Below are 21004 nucleotides of genomic sequence, written 5' to 3' on the forward strand. Positions count from 1 at the left end.
GCCCCAGCTGATCCCTTCAGTCAGGTGCCATGAGCAGTGTGCAAACCCCACAATTTCAAATCATGAACCTAAACTTATTTTAAATAAAGTTGATATTTTCGCTGAACATGCAATATTTAGTCATCAAAAATTATTTTAAACATATACAATTATACATGTAATTAAGTAAAATTAACTCCTTTTCCCACATCCCAAAGTCATGTATGCTGTTTTTTAAGTGTTCATTTTATATTTTAAATGGTTGTGACATATTGTGTATATGGCTGTTAAAAGGCATCTTTTAATATAACACTGTAATACAAACTCTTTCCATCTTCTACAAGTTCTCTAACAAAGTCAGTTTAAATAGTTCCTCCAAAGATATCAATCAGAAAGATACCACTTTATCTTAAGCAACTCAGAGAAAGGCCAGAGATAGCTGAAAATGAACAAAGAACTCCAGAGACTATCTTTCTGGAAAAGATTAAAAGAGAGAAACATACCCACAGATGGTAACTCTGAGACCAAGATTTTGGCAGGTACTTTCCCAGGGTCAGAGTGAAAGTCTTTAAGTGGTTTGGGATAAGGCTCAAGAAATCTGGTACTCACCATAGTCCATGATTCTCTCCATTTGAGGAAAGTTAGATCAAAAAGTGCCTCACGGGGCCAACTTATGCCAACTTCTCAAAGCCAAGGATAGTACTTTATCCAAATATGTTGCTTTAAAGTCAACTGAAAGTCAAGCCTTAAAAATAGTCAGAGGCAGATGGAAAGTAACCTCTAAAAATTATACGAACGTTAAAAAAAATTAAATATAAAATAGAAGCATTTAGCACACCTAATTAGTCACCTCTGAGATGTTACGGACATGGAGTAGCATCAGCCTGCGTTTGGCAAACAAGAGTGGAGGAAGGGGAGTAAAATCACCCACTGTATTTCCGCTCACATGAGGGCCAGGCTTTGGTGGATCTTAAGGGAACCAGCAGACAGCCACCCCTCTCCCTCCCCTGCCTGGGGGAGACTGGAGTTGAAGTTGAGCATCAGCCTTTAGCAGCCGTCACTTGCAGAAAGTTGTGTTTAGCGCTCCCAGTCTTTTCATGTACCCTTTCTGAAAGTCACTCACCAGAGAAGATACTCATCCTCAGTGCTCTCTCTCTCTCTCTCGCTCCTCTCTCTCCATCAAAATAAGTTCTGTAAAGGGTCAAATTTGGCCAGTTCCCCCTTTAAGGAAAATTCAGAACTGTGTGCATCATGAACTCTGGCCGGTCACATCTATCCTTCCAGACTCTGGCAGTGACTCGTTATTAATATATTTGAAAGTTCCTTCGCTTTTGTCCCTATGGTATTTCAGGTCACAACTCATACATTTCATTCAGTAAGTGTTTATGGAACATCCTTTGTGAAACACAAAACAAATTTTATCATAAACTGTACTAAATAATTCATGAGCATACACTTCAATTGCATAGATCTTCTGAATGAAAAAGGAAACCAGTATTGTTCATAAAAATTTCTAATGCATCACTGTAACTGAACTGATCATAATTCCAACATGAAATAGATGGTTTGCACAAAAGGAATGAAGTTTAAGAGGGAACTATTTATAAAAGTGAGGGCAGAGTTAAGAGAAACACACGAATGAAGCATCCTGAAGCCAGCGGTAGTGAAAATCTTTTACCTCCCCTATACCAGCAGGGGCAAAGGAAGAGGCTGTTACCAAAACTAATGAGAGCTTTGGATCTAGCAGAACATGGTCTTCTAACTGGAACTGTGACTTTGACTAGAAGAAAATATCCATTGCCAAACTGTGATGCAGAAGGGACACAGGGAGATAAATACTCACATTTTCTCCCCTGCCGTCTCTAATCTTATGCCAATGACTCTCTTTGACTGAATCCTACAGGAATCCAATGATCCTTAGAGGTCAGTCTCTCAGGGCACAGAGCAGTGGTAGAGAAGTGTAGGGAGTGGATCTGGGAGAGAAAATGCAGAATATTCAGCATAATCACCTTCTTTTGTCCCTTTGCATTCACTCTTAGCTTAGGGTAGAAAATTCATGTCCTTCACAGGTAGAACACACAAAATTCCATCAGCTATTCTATCATCACCTAATAATGCCAATTCAGTCATATCCCACCTTATACCTAAAATATTAACACAGAGCTCTTTATATGAGGTAGTAGAGGGGTGAGGAAGAAGGCAAAAGAACTATGAATTCCCCTAAAACTTAGCTGCTACAGCTCACACTTTTGTAATTAGTCACAAGCATGAATTGATAACCACAGCTTCCTTCTACCATGCTACAATTACTACCTACAGAGCATCTCCTGCATTTTCTTTACTAGGTGATATGACCAACCCTCATCTCTTTAGGGTCTTAGTCATTCATCATCTTTCTTTACTAGACTGTAATAGTTTTCCATTGACCAGGGCTATTGGAAAAGGAAGTATGAAGAGGGACCTAGAGAATTCCCTTGGGTCCCATTTGACCTTCAATTTAGTCCTTTTGTGTGAGAGGGCACAAAGAAATAAAGCCTATTGGTTCAATTATCTTATCATACAATAAGCAACTTGAGGCATGCAGCCTTCTTTTTAAAATTTTTTGTGTGTGTGTGCCAGATCTTAGCTGTGGCATGCAAACTCTTAGTTGCAGCATGTGAGAATCTAGTTCCCTGACCAAGGATCGAACGTGGGACCTCTTCATTGGGAGCATGGAGTCTTAGCCACTGGGCCACCAGGGCAGTCCCTGTTCAGCCTTCTAAATTGACCTCCTGTGGTCTCTACCTCCTGGTATTTACACCTTTGTGTAAACCTCTCCCCTGATTGTGCAGGTATGGTTGAGACTTAGTGACTTGATTCTAATGTTTAGAATATGGCAAAAATGATGCCATGTTACTCTTGAGATTAGGCAGTTCAGAATTTCATCTCCTTTTCTCTTTTTCTCTCTCTCTCTGTATCCACTCCCCATCTTTCTCTTGCTCTTCTGGTATATCTGCTCTGATGAAGAAGCAAACTGACATGTTATCAGGGACCGAATGAGAAGGAACTGAGGCAAACTTTAGTAAATAACCGAGATAGTTCAATAGCTATAGCAGAACTGAATTCTGCTGACAACCTTGTGAGTAAACTTGGACTCCCCAGTTGAGTCTTCACATGAAACGCTGCCTTGATTGTGGCATTGTGAGAAATCCTGAAACATAAAGCTCCACTAAGAAATGCCTACTGTTTTAAGCCACTAAAGTTCAGAATAATTTGTTATACAGCAATAGATAAATGGGCTTCCCGGTTGACGCAGTGGTAAAGAAGATGCCTGCTTGTGCAGGAAACTTAAGTTCAATCCCTGTGTCAGGAAGATCCCCTGGAGAAGGAAATCGCAACCCACTCCAATATTCTTGCCCGGAAAATCCCACAGACAGAAGAGCCTGGCAGTTTACAGTTCATGGGGTCCCAAACAGACAGACATGACTGAAGCAACTTAGCATGCACACATGATACCCTGGAAGTTCTGACCTCGTAAAGTGTCTTCTCCCAGCTAGCACTGTAAGCATTTCAAACAAGGCTTTCCATCTGTCTATCAAGTCAGCTTCTCCTCAGTGATGGGACTCAGTGGATTTAAGTCTAACGATGTACTTTCTTCTTTCACCATAAAATAAGTGCCTATGTAAGAGGCATAAAGTATGGGATAACACGGCAATAGATAAAACATTTTTAAGTCCATGACTGGTGGTGCTGGCAGAAGCATTGCAAGCAGGGAAGGTTAGTTGATATTGAGAATACCTGTATCTAGCTAGCTAGCCAGCTATCCATCTATCTGTTTTATGCTGGTCTCAGCCCAACAATGGCTATCAACTAGAAATACCTGGGGGCACTCACCCAGGCCCTGATGAGCTTCCCAGAGACATCTCTTCAAAACAGTGTTATGAGTGGACCGATGTTTGCGGTTCTTATTATGATTGCAAGACACCCTTTAGCAATGACTATTAGGAGACTCTGAAGGAGCGTTTGTTTCTTATAGACCCTAGAGCATACACGGCACAGCAGAGGGTGGACAGCTAGGTCATAGGGAGAGAGAGAATGCAAACTCAGGACCTGGGATTCTGCTTTTATTGGGGTCAAGGGTGGGGATCTAAAGTCTTGCAAGCTCACTATTGGTGAATTTAAAGCATTGGAGGGGACAGAAAGAAAGAAAAATGGGGAGTCTAAATGGCCGGTTATCTAAAGCAACCAGAATCTCTACACAAAGGAGCTCCATGGTGTGCTTATGGAGGTGGGAGGCTGAGAACATGTCCTGCTCTGCCCTTTATCTAGTCCTGTGGCTCTCAAGTGTTATTTGAGATGGCCTGCACTGAAGTGAATGCTTCTTTAAAGTGGATGCCTGGGCAATCAAAACTTAAGTCAGGCACTGGAATTACAATAACAAAAGCCAGCTGTCAGGGTATACACTACACTATCTATAAAGAATACACATGTGTGCATGCACGCACGTGCACACACACACACACACATTCCCTTGAAGACAATAGGCAGATGTTTGTATCTTATCCCTAAATGAAATTTTTCCAAACCACTAGATGCCTAGAAACTTTACCAATATAATAGGCTCTTGAATTTTCAGTTTTTCTCTCATCCTCTGGCATGCCATATGTCTCAGAAAGTATATAAATTTTTAGTCCAATTAGCACCATGTCCTTTATGTAGTAGAACTAGCGTGGTATTCTATAGGACAAAAGATAATTGAGTTCCCTCATGACAATATTAAAACAATAAGCAGGAGAACTGACAATGCTGACATAACCCTGTCTTAATAGCATGGATTCATGTCCTGGCCATATGAGGGCAAACTGCTTCTGATTGCCTCTGTCAGTGGATACTAGGAAAAAAATAATAAAACATTTGCCTCATCGATAGCTGTGTACTAGGTCACCACAGAGCACAGACCACCAAGCTAAGCTCTCTGTGTATACCAAAGGTTCCAATGGAAGGGAGGCCCAAGAGGGAGGGGATATATGTATACATATAGCTGATTCACTTCAGCGGAAACTAGCACAATATTGTAAAGCAATTATACTTCAATAAAAAAAAAAAGAACTGTATTTTAGGTGACAGAGACTTGATTTCTTCTAGCTAACATCTCTCACTTTGAACTATTGTTGATATTGGCATCACTGTCTGATTATATTTGTGATTATCTGGTTATTCTCAAGCTACTTGGATTTTGCACTAGACAAAGACTCAAGTTAAACAGGGAATCATCACCCCTGAATCTTTCAGGTCTTTTATGGTGGTGTTTATGTCCACAGTTGCCCCCAGAGATATAGTGTTGCTTCTTTATTTGGAAAAATAGGTGGGCAATTCCTTCTTATCAAATATCAAAATGTCCCTCACTTAATGGGTCAGTAAATTGGAAGGATTCTGCCAGTTACTAAGTATGTCTATTCCCAATGTATTTCTAATTTTCTGTCACTGAGTAACAAATTACCACAAATTTAGCTGCTTAAAAAAAATACCTATTTATCACCTCGCAGTTCTGCAGGTGAGAATTCTGAATGGACTCGACCAGGTTCTCTGCTTGAGGTCTCACAAATTCAAAATCAAGGTTTGGCTGGGTTGGACTCTTATCTGAAAGCTCTGGAGAAGAATCCATTTCCAAATTCATTCCAATTGTTTGCAGAATTCTGTTCTTTGCAACTGGAGGGCTGAGGTGTTAATTGTCCTGCTAACTGCCACTGAAGACTGACTTCTGTGCCTCAAATCTCTGACTTCCTCTTCTGCCATTTCTTCCTTTATTTTGCTGTAAAGGATTCATGTTATTAGATTAGGCCCATTCAGATGATGTGTTTCTTGATACATAACATAACATAATCATGAGTGACAGCTCATCACATTCACCGATTCCACACGTGCTCAAAGAAGAGGATATTACACGAGGGGCAAGAGTCACTGGGAGTCATTCATAGAAATCTACTTGCACAGCAACATACATCTGTGGTCTGGGAATATAACCACAGTGTGGGTCCACAAATCCTTAGTCCCTGTGAATTAGACTCATGCCAAGACTTATAATTCATCATCTGACTTCCAAAAACCTCTAGTTTGCATGACAGGACCACATTATTATATGCCACGTCTCTGAGGCTTCCCTGGTGGCTCAGTGGTAAAGAACCTGTCTGCAATGCAGGAGACAAGGGTTTGATCCCTGGGTTAGGAAGATCCCCTGGAGAAGGAAATGGCAACCCACTCCAGTATTCTTGTCTGGGAAATCCCATGGACAGAGGAGCCTGGCGGGCAACAGTCCATGGTGTCGCAAAGAGTTGGACATGACTTAGCAACTAAGCACATGTCTCTGAGGAACAGACATCATCTTAGAGCCAATAATTTCTGGGACGTCCAGATACTTCCCATTCCCTTGTTCACTTTCACCCTAAAAAATGGCAACAGGTCCCTCTGAAGAAACTGGGGAAATATTCATCAGGTAAGCAACCCGAGAGTCTTTTCTCAAGGAGACTTGACCTCCCCGTCAATGGATTGGCCATGGATAGTTGAGCTATCCTGGATCGGGGAGCTGGAAATAAGACCATGAATCCTCACTATGGTAACTTGAGTCAGATTGGTATGCACTAAAGGTAAAAGTTTTCTATCTATAAGTCAAGATTGCATATCTATTTCATTACTAGGTACCCATTGATCAATTAGCCATCACCACAGTTTCCTGTGGGTCAAAACACTCTGATTGCCATTTCTCCCTGGGGCTTAATTTTATAATTGCACTCACTTATCTCTGACAATTAAGTTGCACCACAGGCCTCTACAACTCCTGGATCCCATTATTCCCACTGAAATTTGTGAGACCAATTTTCTTGTAGCATCTCCCATCATGGGTCTGCAAAGCACAGTCATCACAGAACTTTTCAAGAATTCCCTCCTTTTTGCCAGGAAAGTTCTAGCATTCAAATCTATTTGACTCTAGGGTCCTTTTGAATAAAGTCTTCAATTACCAAACCTAGTATTCTGTTCATGCCAATCCCAGCTGTATTTACATCAATACGTTAATCCCAAATCTTAGATGAATATCCTCCATTGACAAATTTGTTCTGATTTCATCATATATTGTGATCTATTACTTGATCTTTACTCTTAGAATCAACTCGCATAATCTCTAGACCTCTGTTGATAACTGCCAGCAAGACACTGCAAATCTAACAGCTTATAGATCTGGTAAAGATGGCTACAAATACTTTGTTATTTGTATTAGTGTGCTATAGGACTGCCATATAAAGTTCAATAGACCGTGGCTTAAACAACAAAAATTTATTTCCTTGGAGTTCTTAAGGTTGGGAGCCCAATACAAGGATATTGACAAGGTCAATTTTCTATAAGGTTCCTCTTTGGCTTGTAGACGGTCATCTTCTCCCTAAGTTTTCACATGGTCCTCCCTCTGTACATGTCTGGGTCCTAATAGCTTTTGCTTGTAAGAATACCAATCATTTTAGATTAGGGTGCAACTTACTGACATCATTTAATCTTGATTACTGATTTAATAACCCTATCTTCAAATACAGACATAATCAGGAATTCTAGGGATTAGGACTTCAACATATAAATTTGGGAGGGACAAAATTCCATGAACAGAGGAGCCTGGTGGGCTACAGTTCATGGGATCACAAAGAGTCGGACGCAACTGAGTGACTGAGCGTGCGCACACACACACTTCAGCCCTTAATACTATTCATATTTATTCATAAATAAGGAAAATGGTCATTCCTTCTCTTGAATATTGGGCTGACCCTGTGATCTGTTTTGGACATCAGGATGTGGTGGAAGTAATATTACATAATGTCGGAGGCTAGACCTCAGGAAATATGCAACTTGTGCCTTCCCCTAGGACCACATCTTCTTCAAAGCCACTTGCATGCTAAGTTGTTTCAGACTCTTGTGACCTCATGGACTGTAACCCATCAGGTTCCTCCGTCCATGGGATTTTTCAGGCAAGAATACTGGAGTGGATTGCCATGCCCTCCTCCAGGGGATCTTCCCAACCCAGGGATTGAACCAGAATTTCTTACATCTCCTGCATTACAGGAGGGTTCTTTACCACTAGCGCTACCTGGGAAGCCCAAAGTGAAAGTCGCTCAGTCATGTCAGACTCTTTTCGACCCCATGAACTGTAGCCCACCAGGTTTCTCTATCTATGGAATTCTCCAGGCAAGAATACTGGAGTGGGTAGCCATTCCCTTCTTCAGGGGATCTTCCCGACCCAGGGATTGAATCCGGGTCTCCTGCATTGCAGACAGATTCTTTACCGTCTGAGCCACCTCAAAGCCACTTACCATGGAAGAAGACCCACTACTGCTGGAGGAAGAGGTCATGTGGAAGGAGATCCCAAACAATCTCAAACATTCCACATGCAGGTAAGCTCCCAACCAAAAAACTGCCAGATTGAGCCCTAACCAAACTGGAGTGATGTGAGAGGTAATATATAATGGTTCGTTCAAGTCACTGAGTTTCAAGGTGGATTGTCACCCAAGGCTAAACTAAAACAATAGGCTAGCCCCTTTTGGAGCAAGTCTTCTACCTCTATCTGAACAGAAATTCTGACTGTCCTGAGGAGCCTGGAGGCAGAGATAGTAGGAAGTCCTAAGAATTCATCTTTTGCCTGGGTGAAGTTAATGAAATGGATTTATGGATGGGAAGCCTTCCTCTCACACAGGGACAGCAAGGAGTTTTCAAAGGGTGTTGTCAGCTGCTGCTGTGTCCATTCAAAATTCCCATCCCATGCTTCGGGGTCTCTCTCTATGCCCCAGCCTTCTGCTTTTCCAGAAGAAAGACACCAGCCTTTGGCTCTGCAACTCCACAGCCCTTACAATCAGGCCCTGAGCTTAACCCTCAGCTGCTATTACTGGGCATTACACACTCATTCAGAATGACCACAGGGGCTTTCTGATTTTACCCCTGTGCCCTCTCAAGGACATTCAAGTCTTGCAATTTGTCATTTGTCCTTTTCTCTGTATATATTCTCCAGTGCCCCCAGATGCAAGCTGCCCAGATGACTTCCCTGAAATCTCTGTTGTTGCCATAGTGACTAAGTATCTCAAACCTTTGATTTCCCAAGGTCTTGGCCTCCACCAGCACTCTCCTGTGCTACCACCAGTAATAATTTAGGTAATTGACACCAACACATGGCACAAATTACCAGCATCTCATTTTCCCCAGCAAGGAGGTGAGCAATCCAAACCCTGAGTCCTATTTAACCAGCTCTGATACAATCACTGTATAAGACAGGATCTTAACTGAGAGTTTATTTTATTTTTTTATAATTTTATTTATTTATTTTTTGCTGTGCTAGGTCTTTGTTGCTGTGCTTGGGCTCTCTCTAGTTGCAGTGAGAAGGGGCTAGCTACTCTCTATTTGCACTGTGCGGGCTTCTCATTGCGGTGGCTTCTCTTGCTGCAGAGCATGGGTTCTAGGACATGCAAGCTTCAGCAGTTGTTCTTCCCAGACTCTAGAGCACAGGCTGTATAGTTGTGGCACATGGGCTTTCTGGGCTTTGTAGCTCCACGGCATGTAGGATCTTCCTGAATCAGGAATCAAACCTGTGTCTCCTGTATTGGCAGACATATTCTTTACCACTGAGTCACCTCCAAATAGGGAGGAACTATTTGCAAATGCATGGACAGAGGTAAGGAGGCTGAAGAACTTGGACCATCCACCGTAGGATGCTATATACACTCCTAGGTCTAAATGGAACAAAGGATGGGACTAGTCACCAGAACCAGCAAGAGCTGAAACTGTAGGAGAGATCTGACCCATTAGAGCCGTGGCTTTCAAGCAAGATGTACAAGCACTCAGAAGCCTTCTGGGTAGGAGTCCAGGGAAACCAAAACCCCAATCTCTCTCTCTCTTCCAACCTGCTCTCTCCTGTCAGCTTCTTCTATTGGCCTGAACCATTAAGGAGCCAGGGGGCAAGGGAGCCACGTGAATGCTGTTCATAGATGTCAGCCTCAGGGCTAGGAGCAGGTGGAAATGGGAGCAGAGCAGACCTGGAGAGGCCCAGCACCGTGACAACAATCCAAGTCTTCTTGTTGTCTATCTGGACACTCTCTTCAGTTCAGTTCAGTTCAGTCACTCAGTCATGTCCAACTCTTTGCGACCCCATGAACCATAGCACTCCAGGCCTCCCTGTCCATCACCAACTCTGGAGTCCACCCAAACCCATGCCCATCGAGTCGGTGATGCCATCCAACCATCTCATCCTCTGTCGTCCCCTTCTCCTTCCGCCCTCAATCTTTCCCAGCATCAGAGTCTTTTCCAATGAGTCAGCTCTTCGCATCAGGTGGCCAAAGTATTGGAGTTTCAGCTTCAGCATCAGTCCTTCCAGTGAACACCCAGGACTGATCTCCTTTAGGATGGACTGGTTGGATCTCCTTGCAGTCTCTCTACACAAAATCTAAACTTACTGTCACTACATTCTAATTGTGGCCCTAATTAGGACATGCTTCCTATTTTCTCTGCGTGTTCTGAATTTCACCAGAACACAGACGTAACGTCCTAAGCATGGGTCACTGACTGTGGGCAAAGTTCTTGGGTTTGCTTTTGTTGTTCTTACTCCATTTTTCCCTTATATTGATTCGCTTATCCTTTTAAAAAATTTCATTCCCAACTCACTTTGCCCCCCCTCCTAAACAGCTATGCTAATGCATTTGTTAGCTCTTCTTGAATTTACTTTGTAAGTATGCAATTTTATTTTAGGAGAATTGGTGTCTTGAAATCACAGCTATGGTATTGCACTGTAGGGTTCATTCTTTTCTTTAGCTTTTTCTGTGTGTGTTAGTCGCTCAGCAGTGTCCAACTCTTTGCAACCCCGTAGACTGTACCCCACCAGGCTCCTCTGTCCATGGAATTCTCTAAGCAAGAATACTGGAGTGGATTGCCATTTCCTTCTCTAGCGGATCTTCCCAACCCAAGGATTGAACCCTGGTTTCCTGCATTGAAGGTAGAGTCTTTACCATCTGAGCTATTTAAGTCAGCATTGTATTTTTAAGATCCATTCTTGTTACTATGTATATAACCAGTGGCTTCCCTGGTGGCTCCGCAGTAAAAGAATCAACCTGCAGTGTAGGAGATGCAAGAGACATGAGTTCCATCCCTGGGTTAGGAAGAACTCCAGAGCAGGAAATGGCAACCCACTCCAGTATCCTTACCTGGAAAATATCATGGACAGAGGAGCCTGGTGGGCTATGGTCCCTGGGGTCGCAAAGATTTGGACACGACTGAAGTGACTGAACACGTATAACTAGTTGGCTGTTTCTGACTACTGCTAACCAGTACTCTGGAGTTGATATCTAATCATTTCACTGAGGCATTCCCTCCAGTGGTGAATGTCTACATGGCTTCCATCTCCCAGATACTGCAAACAACCCTCTGATGCATACCCTCTACCTGTGTCCTCAGGAAGCAGTGTGAGAATTACTCAGAGCTGTATATTCCAGATTATTCTCCTAGGTTGAAAGAAATCTTACTTTTGGATCTCCTGTACATGAGTTCTCATTCTCATTTTTAATGTCACTCGATTTTTTAAAATTTCACATTCAAAAAATGAAGATCATGGCATCTGGTCCCATCACTTCATGGCAAATAGATGGGGAAAAAAAGGAAACAGTGACAGGCTTTATTTTCTTGGGCTCCAAAATCTCTGCTGATGGTGACTGCAGCCATGAAATTAAAAGATGATTGCTCCTTAGAAGAAAAGCAATGACAAATCTAGACAACGTATTGAAAAGCAGAGATATCACTTTGCTTACAAAGGTCCAGATTAGTCAAAGCTATGATTTTTCCAGTAGTCATATGTGGGTGTGAGAGTTGGACCAAAAAGAAGGCTGAGCACCAAAGAACTGATGCTTTCCAATTGTGGTGCTGGAGAAAACTCTTGAGAGTCCCTTGGACTGAAAGGAGATCAAACCAGTCAATCCTTAAGGAAATCAACCCTGAATATTCCTTGGAAGGACTGATGCTGAAGCTGAAGCTCTAATACTTTGGCCACTTGATGCACAGAGCCAACTCGTTGGAAAAGAGCCGACTCATTGGAAAAGACCCTGATGCTGGCAAAGAGTGAAGGCAGGAGGAGAAGGGGAGGACAGATGATTGGATGGCATCATTGACTCGATGGGCATGAATTTGAGCAAACTCCAGGAAATAGTGAAGGACAGAGGAAACTGGTGTGCTGCAGTCCATGGAGCCACAAAGAGTAAAACATGACTGAAGGACTGAACAACAATTGTTTGTGATACTTTTATTCGATCAAGATTTTTTTTATTATGAACTGTATTTTAGCATTGTTTACATCAGTCTTTTTACCTAAATTTCTTAACTATAATCATAACATAGAATAATAGAAATGAAAGACACCTAAGTTGGCCAATTCTCTTATTTTCTGAATGAGGAAAATGGAGGCTAGAAGGAAACTTCTAATTCAATTGAAATTTTGTTTAGTTCAGTTGCAGGTAAATTATTGAATACCCTATTTCTTTTTCTTCCATTTTTTATTGAAGTATAGCTGATTTACGATGTTGTGCTAGTTTCAGGTATAGAACAAGGTGATTCAGTTTTACATACATATGTATCTTTTTTGGTCAGATTCTTTTCTCTTGCAGTTTATTACAAAATATTGAGTATAGCTCCCTGTGTTATACAATAAGTCCTTGTTGGCAATCTATTTTATATGTAGTAGTTGAGTACCCTATTTCTGATGTCCCAGGCCTCTGAGAGAAGGTCTATATTGACTCTGGCTGCAACCTGGCGAAGCTGGTGTTACTACACTCATGTCACAACATGTTAACTGGGTCACATAGAGTTCCTAGCATGGCAGGGTTGATGAGCCCAAAAGCTGTGCCTCCTGACTCCAAGTCTCATGTGTTTGCCTACAATGCACTGGAAGCTCTGTAGATGGTTTGAGATGCCTCTGCTAAAGCTGAACCAACAGAAACAAATATTGATTGCATTATAAATCTAGGTGTGTCCCACTGTGTTTCATCATGTCTCCCAAAATAAATCAATTTATCTCATTTCCCAAAATAAATCAGATGCCTTGGCCTCATCGAATGGCTATAAGTAGACTACTGGTCACTGGTCACACTTATGATTTCACCTCTGCCTTTCTAAAGCATGCTTTTGAAAGTTAAATGTATTTGGTGAAAAGGAAGAGGTTCTCAATATAAAAGTAGATTTAGGAAAATATTTGCCTTCTCTAAAAAAGCATGATCCTAAATCAGATTATCAATCATAATAGTTAACAGCTACTTTATTTTTTTTAAATAAATTTATTTATTTTATTTGGGGGCTAATTACTTTACAATATTGTAGTAGTTTTTGCCATACATTGACATGAATCTACTTTAAATTGAGTTTTTTACCCTATTCTGGTCACTGTAAGGCTAAGTTCAAAAAGCATAATCCTTTGCCATGTGCCTTGTGCCTACTCTCTTTAAGATTCAGATTATGGGCACGAATAGTATGTCTCGCTTGGCCTTGGTGCCTGTGCCTCTCAGCTCTCTAATATCACCCCCACCTGGGTGCACAAGTTCTCAATAAAAGCAGCTCCCTGGCCCTCACGTGGTTCTTTCTCCCTGTGTGTACATTCCTCCTCAGAGAGAAGAGATCATTGTAGCATAGTCGAAACCTCACCCCGAACCCCTGATACTTGAAACCACTCATGTATATGTCATTTGCATGTCAGCAATTAGGTAGCAGTTTGGGAGATTTTCAGTGACATTCCCAAGTCACCTGAGTGGTGGAGAGGAATGCCCAGCTATCCTGTGCTCCACTCGTTGATGGGCATTAGGGCTGGTCTGTTGGGAAATGCAAGTGATCAGTTTCTTCCTAAAGACAGAAGCATAATAGCTGGTGCTGCTGTTGGGAGATACTGGTGAAGAGATTTTTGACTGCTAGATTATAGGTTTGCCGACACTGATGCTTGCTTGTAAATAAAATATACCCACGCGATAGTTCTTTGGCATTCTCTCCTAGCTTTCCTTGCTAAACCCAGTTCACCCCCCATGCTATCCCAAGTCTTCTCTGAATCAGCAGTAGGAGACCTGAGGTCTACCTCCAAGCCCTTCCCTTCAGTCTGCAGAGGGCAAAGCTTGGTCTCGGGGCTCAGAATCCTCTCCCACATACTTTTGTCACTCCTGTCCCCGGGACACCCAGTTTCTTTTCGGAACCTCAAGACTCTTCCATTCTTCTCCCTCACCCTCTATAAATCAACAAGTTCCCAGATAGGCATCAGGGATTCTTGTCAAGTCTTAGACAAGGTCAGACACTTAGAGATTATCTTTTCAAAAGCCTTTGAAGGGAGGAGGCTGTCTCCAGCACTCTGGCAGACAGTCCCTGTCCACTCCCTTCTCCAGGGGATCTTCCAGATCCAGGGATCAAACCCAGGTCTCCCACATTGCAGGCAGATTCTGAGCCACCAGGGAAACCCACTTTGCCTCCGTTGCTCACTTGTGCGTCGCCCCTGTGTTGCTCCCTCATTGGGAAAGAGTGCCAGCCTGGCTGTGGTCCGAAATCACCTTCCTGCATTTCCTCAACTTTGAGCAACAAGGCAGCTCCTGGTGTCACCCAGTTCAGAGTGCACCTCCTGTCTCTGGACAACTGTCTGGGCACAGTCACTGAATCTTGACTTCTCCAGAGAAGCAGCACCATCCCCTGGTGGTGGTGTTGTTCAGTCGCTCAGTTGTTTCCGATTCTTTGCGACTCCAGGGACTGTAGCCCGCCAGGCTCCTCTGTCCATAAGATTTCCCAGACAAGAATACTGGAATGGGTTGCCATGGCCTCCTCCAGGGGATCTTCCGGACCCAGGGAATGAACCGCAACTCTTTTGTCTCCTGCATTGGCAGGTGGATTCTTCACCCACTGAGCCACCTGGGAAGCCCCTTGTGTACCTTTTGCAAGTAAACTTAGGTCAAAGGCTTTTCTCTGTAAGGGGTATTTCCCTCTTTACTCATAAGCCTTCTTGTAGAATGAAGGACTCAGCCCTAAAAGGCACCTCAAGAATTCGTGCAAGTGTTTAGCTGCTGCTGGGGATTAATAGCACCTTTCATGGTCACTCAAAGGAGACCAGGTAAGCAACCACGTATCTCTCTCACCCTGTGTGTGCTGTGGGCTCCAGAATGACAGTGACAGAATAAATAGGAGATGGGAAGAGCCCCCCAGCACACAGGCAGGCACACAACAGGAAGGACCTTGGGCTTTGCCTTGGGCAGGTGGCTAAGATTCCTGCCAAGACTCCATGAAAGGAAAATAAAGGCTATAATGCAAGGAAGCCTGTCCAGGATAAACTGCCCTAATCAGAAATAAAAGGGACGAGACTGAGGGCTGGAGGACTGCGCTCCATGGGATGCTGGATCACCCGACCACGCTGAGAGAGGCTGCTCCTGCCAGAGAATTCGTTGCTTCATTAGCCAGAGCCAGGTTCAGTCAAGAAAGTTAATTGAAGTCTGTGGCCCTGTGCTTTCACAAAGGACCTCAGCTGCCACACATTGTAGTCGCAGACAAGACACATCCTGGTATTACAGCCCTTGCTTCCCCTCTCTCCAGCCAGCCAGAGGAGCCTGAGAACCTTTCTTAAAGGAGCGGAACTGGATTTACTTGGAAACGTCCATCTTGGGTCCTCACAAGGCAAAGGGTTATTATTATAAAAAAAAAAATTAACAGGAGATAATTTCCTGAGTGTATATGTATGGGTGTGTAGGAGTGTGTATGTATGTATGTTAGCATGTGTATCAACAATTAAATGAATCGTCATCCCAGGAAGCATGTGAATGGCATACAACAATAGCTGCAGAAGCTCAAGCATTGGTCTTAGAGTCAAGGAAGACTGCACCTTAGTCTCTTGAGGTCTGATCTGGCCTTTCCAGATTGGGTATTTCAAGGACTTCGAGACCATAGATGATCTATGTGAGGATGATTCTATTTAAGATTGTATACAAATGAACGTGTGACTGATTCACTTCACTGTACAACAGAAACTAACATACCATTGTAAAGCAGCAACTCATTGTATACAAATGAGTATATTTATAAAACAATAATTAGTCCTGCAATTTGAAAAAATGTATATATGAATATATGCCTGGCTCTGGTCCAAAATCTATCTATTTACCTGGATACCTATCTATCTATCTATCAGTCATATCATACCCTTCTGGAAGAAGGCTGAGGATAAACATTATGGCCGAGTTTTCAACCCACAGTGTCAGTAGCAGAAACGGCACCATTTCCTCCCCAAACCTCCCAATTGCCTCTAAAAAACCCATGTAACCATCAATACTATTCTATGAAGGTCCTTGTCAATTGGCTTAACAGATTCCAGTTTTCAGGGTCTGGCATCTTTTTATGCTTACTCTCAACTGGGATTGGAGCTTCCTGGAAGATCTTTCCTAAAACTGTGTGTAGAATCTTCAGATGAACTCAAAGTTTAACAGAATTGCTCTCCCAGATGAATGCAGCTATTACATACCACCACCCCTCCTTGGGAGCCTGCTGGGATTCCCAGTAGAGATCAGACCATGGCCACTGGGGTCATTGCACTTGCCACACCATCCCCCATTGACTTGCTCTCTTAAAATGGGCCCCCACCTCACCCCTACACCTGCTAGGCCCATTTTCAGGAGGCTTCAGAGAAGTTAAAAATAGCTCCTCATCAGAAAAAGCTTGAGCCCCCTGCTTTAATGTGAAAACTTTGAGAATGGCCTTTTCAGCTTCAAAGCCACCACGGTGGGTGATGCATCAAAGACAGGGCAGTGTTAGCCTTTGATGGTCTGGTGTCTTTAAAGCAGTGGTCCTAACCTTTTTCTAGGTCATAGACCCCTCTGGAAACCTAATGAAGCCTATGGAGCCACATAGCATAAAAATACACACGCTTAATGAAAAAATTGCCTGTAATTTCAGTGAACTGGTGGATACCCTAAACACTACTCAGAGACCCCAAGATAAAAATTGCTAGTCAAACATCATAGCTAAGAGACATCAAGATGTCTTTTCGAGTCTTCTCTAAAGGACCTCAATGGGCATTGATCCCTCTGATCTCGTTTCTCAGTATTTTTATTTTTCCCTATTTCTCAGGGATCTGCTACATTAATCCATTCATCCTGGATTGACATTCAGTAAACACATATGGTTTGGGTTGTATTGTTTTTATGGTTAGTATCCATTCTGATTGGTACATGCCCATGTCTCATAGGTTTGTTTTGAGTATTACCTCTGTATTCATCATTCATCCATCCATCTAGAGATCCTTCCATCCAACTACTCATTCAACCCCAGTCAGTCCTTTATTCTCAGGATCCTCCATGTCCTAGGAACTGTTCTAGGCACTAGAAAGACAAGAGGAAACAGACATTGATTCTCTGCCTTCGTGTCATTTACAATTGAAAGAAGAGATGAACAAACAAACAAAAAATATAATGTAATGGGATAAATGCTCAGAACATTTTGAGAGCATATAGAGGGGAATTTTAGTCCAGATTTGGGGCAGGGGATAAGGTATACTTTCCAAAGAAAACTTACGTATTCTGAGAATAAAAGATAAGTATAATTATCCAAATATAGTGCAAGTGAAAGAGTAGATGAAAGAATGTACAATTGTTCAGAGGTTTGAATTTTATCCTGAAGGCAACAGAGAGTAACTGCAAGGTTTTAAGCATTGAGATTTCTAGAATTGAGTTTTCCAAAAATCAATCCAGTTCTGCAGAGAAGAAAATGGATTAGAGGAATCAAGTCTACAGGCAGGAAACCAGTTAGAGACCTGTTGCAATATCCCAAATGGTGGTCTAGACTTGATCATGGCAGCTGGGTTGGAAGAAAGAGATGAATTGGTAAGATACAGAGGGTAGAAATGATAAGATTTTACGACTAGCTGAGAGAGGAGAACTAGCCAAGGATGATGCCCTGGTTGCTCAAACAGGCAACAAAATAATTGGGTCCACTGCTTACGGGAATAGTAGAAAAGAAGCCAATTTGGCAGGGAGGCAAGAAGATAAGACACATGCAGCTTTTGACACATTGAGTTTGAGCTGCCCACAAGACATCAAGTAGATGCTTCAAGCAGAGGCATCTAGCAGCCAGTTGGGTCTAAAATGCAAGAAAGGTCCAGCCTGGCAGTACAAATTTGGAAATCACTAGTGCACATATGGTCCTTACCTCCTGGAGCAGAGTGTGAGGAGTGGAGATTTGCAATAAGGGAAGTGTTGCTTTTTTGCCTGGAGAATTCCATGGACAGAGAAGCCTGGCAGGCTACAGTCCATGGTATTGCAAAGAGTCGGATACGATTGAATGACTTTCACTTTCTCAGTGTTGCAACTCTGGGAACTCTTCAGAGATGTGTGCATTTTTTTCATTGTCACAATGACAATAGGAAGCAATAGTTGGCTTTTATTGGGTGGGGGCCAGGCATGCTAAATGTCCTCAGTGTTGGAGACTTTTCCATACAAAAAACCCTTTACCCTGAACGTCTCTCTTGCTGTTTATAGCATTCTGAGCTTAGACTCTGACTCCAAATAAATACTACACACCTTTTACATGGCTTTCATATGCACTGAATTTCATATACATTGAATTTAACATACATCGAATTTTCCAGGAAAGTAGCTATAGGTTAAGGTGAGGGAAGGTTTTTTGTAAAGATGAAGCCCATACTTGTATTTTCAGCTCAAGCTTCTCTCCTGAAACCCTACCTTGTCTAACCATCCACATGCTCAAAATCTCCACTTGGAAGTGTAACAAGCTCTGGGTGCTCGTGCGTGCTCAGTCGTATCTGACTCTTTGAGACCCCATGGACTATAGCCTACCAGGCTCCTGTCTTCAGGGGATCTTCCAGGCAAGAATACTGGGTTGCCATTTCCTTCTCCAGGTGATTTTCCCAACCCAGGTATCAAATTCACTTCTCTTGTGTCTCCTGTATTGGCAGGCAGGTTCTTTACCTGCTGAGCCATCAGAGAAGCCTCATCCTTGGGACATTCTTTGGTTAAGCCACACAGTCTTACTTACTTCATCACTTGACCTTGACTCTGTTTTCTAGAAGGAAAAAGGACAAGGCTCCGCTATTCTGTGTGGAAAGCTTTCAGAAGTTGGAAGACAGGTTAAATCCTCAGACTTGGCATTTCCTTTCATTGTCCTTGTCCTCTCATTTAAACATCCCCTGGTCCTATATCCCTTCAGTGTCCTCATGGTATCCTCTGCATGGGCTCCAATTTGCTTCTATGCTTCTTACAGTCAGGCCTCAAGACTGGACACGACATTCTAGATGTAACATGGCAGGTGCATGGTTGAACAGGAGCAGAACCCGATGTTTTATTTATTTATGCAGTCATTTCACATTGGTCCAAAGCTTTGAATGTTATCCTAAGGGTAATGGAGGCTAACTGCAGGAGAATGATAATTAGAATTGAGTTCATCTAAGGCCACCCCAGCTCTCCAGGGAAGAGAATGGTGGGGAAGAATCAGGTGTAAAGCAGGAAGTCAGGCAGAAAGCTGTTGCCTTGTTCCAGGTGCCAGCGGGTTCATTCGGAACTTCTCGCCTGTAAATTCTTTTAACACGTGTTCTGCAAGGCTGGATTACCTCTGTATTATGCTTTTGAACTCAGATTTCAGCTTCCTTTATTCAAAGATTGGGAGACAAGAGTGCTCATTTTTTTCTTAATCCTTTATCCATTTGTATTAAGGTAAAAGGCTTCCTTTTTGTGCTCCTTTAACATGTGTTTTAAATTTTTTTTTAACATTTTTCTGAGTATTCAGGTTGTTTATATTCCCCCACCCCCACGAAAGAACCTGTAAAGGGAGACCCTGGGCCTTTTTCATTTTATATCCTCCACAGCACGTAGCCAAAGGCCTTATATGTAGCTAAACTCGTCATATTGGTTGAATTAAGCTAGGGGGGAATAGGGCTGAATTAAAAGCTGCTGTTAAAATGCAAATATGCTATCTGGGCTCCACAAGACATTAAGGTACCCATTAAAACCTTGGCACAGAGTAATTTATTGAATCAGTTAATAACCACCCAGTAAGCAGTGAAGGGCTGAAACCCAGGAAAGTATTGACTTGAGAGAGAGCTTCTCGAGAGAGGGTTGTGGGGTGCAGAAATGAAACACAAACCTAGCCAGGCTGAAGGGTAAGCTTGAACCCTGCATCCAATAAAGTGAAAAGGAACGCTGAAAGTGAAAATGTTAGTGTCCAACTCTTTGCGACCCCATGAAGTGTAGCCTGCCAGGCTCCTCTGTTCATGGAATTTTACAAGAGAGAATACTGGAGTGGGTTGCCCTTCTCTTCTCCAGGGGATCTTCCCAATCCTGGGATTGAACCTGGGTCTCCTGCATTGCAGGCAGATTCTTTACCATCTGAGCCACCAGAGAAACCTTGAAGCCAGCGTAAACAGAGTTCTGGTTCCAATGATGCTCAGTGACCTTGGGATCAACCCTTCTGGATCATGGTCTTGTATAGTTGAATGGCAAAGACTTTTCCAGCTTGTTTTTCATTTCTGACGGTTACAAGCATTACCATCAGGAGCAGGTGTTTCCCTGATGTGCTGTAGGCTGATGCCTGGCACATAGTAGGCATTCATAGAATACTGGTTCTGATTTGAATGAATGAAAGTAACCATGGGGCATTAGCCTGACATGGGTTTGAAAGCCAGTGCCACTGTTTCCCACCAGCTTGCTCTAGTTAAGCTCACAGTCTCCCTTTTTCAATCTATGAAATAAGAAGGTGCCTTTCCATTGCCTGGCTCTCAGTTTATCACAAAGATTCAATGAGAAAGTCTACAAAGCATCTTGCACATAGCAGTTCAATAAGGACTGATTCCTGAGCAGCTAACGCACCCAGTGCAATTGCTACACATTTCTGGCCAGAAAAGAAATTGCTTAGCATCTGGCTTTATCTGAAATTTTTCCCTTCCAATTTCTGACCGAATATGACATGCACCATTTTGGGTAGACTTTTCCTAACTCTCTGTATGTGAACTTGGGCTGAGGTTTTATGC

The 21004-nt window shown here is 42.7% G+C and overlaps 1 long non-coding RNA gene across 1 annotated transcript in view; it reads left to right on the plus strand.

Annotated features, from left to right (window-relative positions):
• Positions 1–21004, plus strand: part of LOC145545955 (uncharacterized) — a 50904-nt gene that overhangs the window by 17378 nt on the left and 12522 nt on the right. Inside the window, exon 2 of the long non-coding RNA XR_014082365.1 lies at positions 8267–8387. This is a non-coding gene — a long non-coding RNA (uncharacterized LOC145545955). The remainder of the gene's footprint in view (positions 1–8266; positions 8388–21004) is intronic.

The sequence above is a fragment of the Giraffa tippelskirchi genome, chromosome 4 (genome assembly GCF_054371585.1).
Source record: "Giraffa tippelskirchi isolate mGirTip1 chromosome 4, T2T-mGirTip1v1.2.pri, whole genome shotgun sequence".
Lineage (NCBI taxonomy): Eukaryota > Metazoa > Chordata > Mammalia > Artiodactyla > Giraffidae > Giraffa > Giraffa tippelskirchi.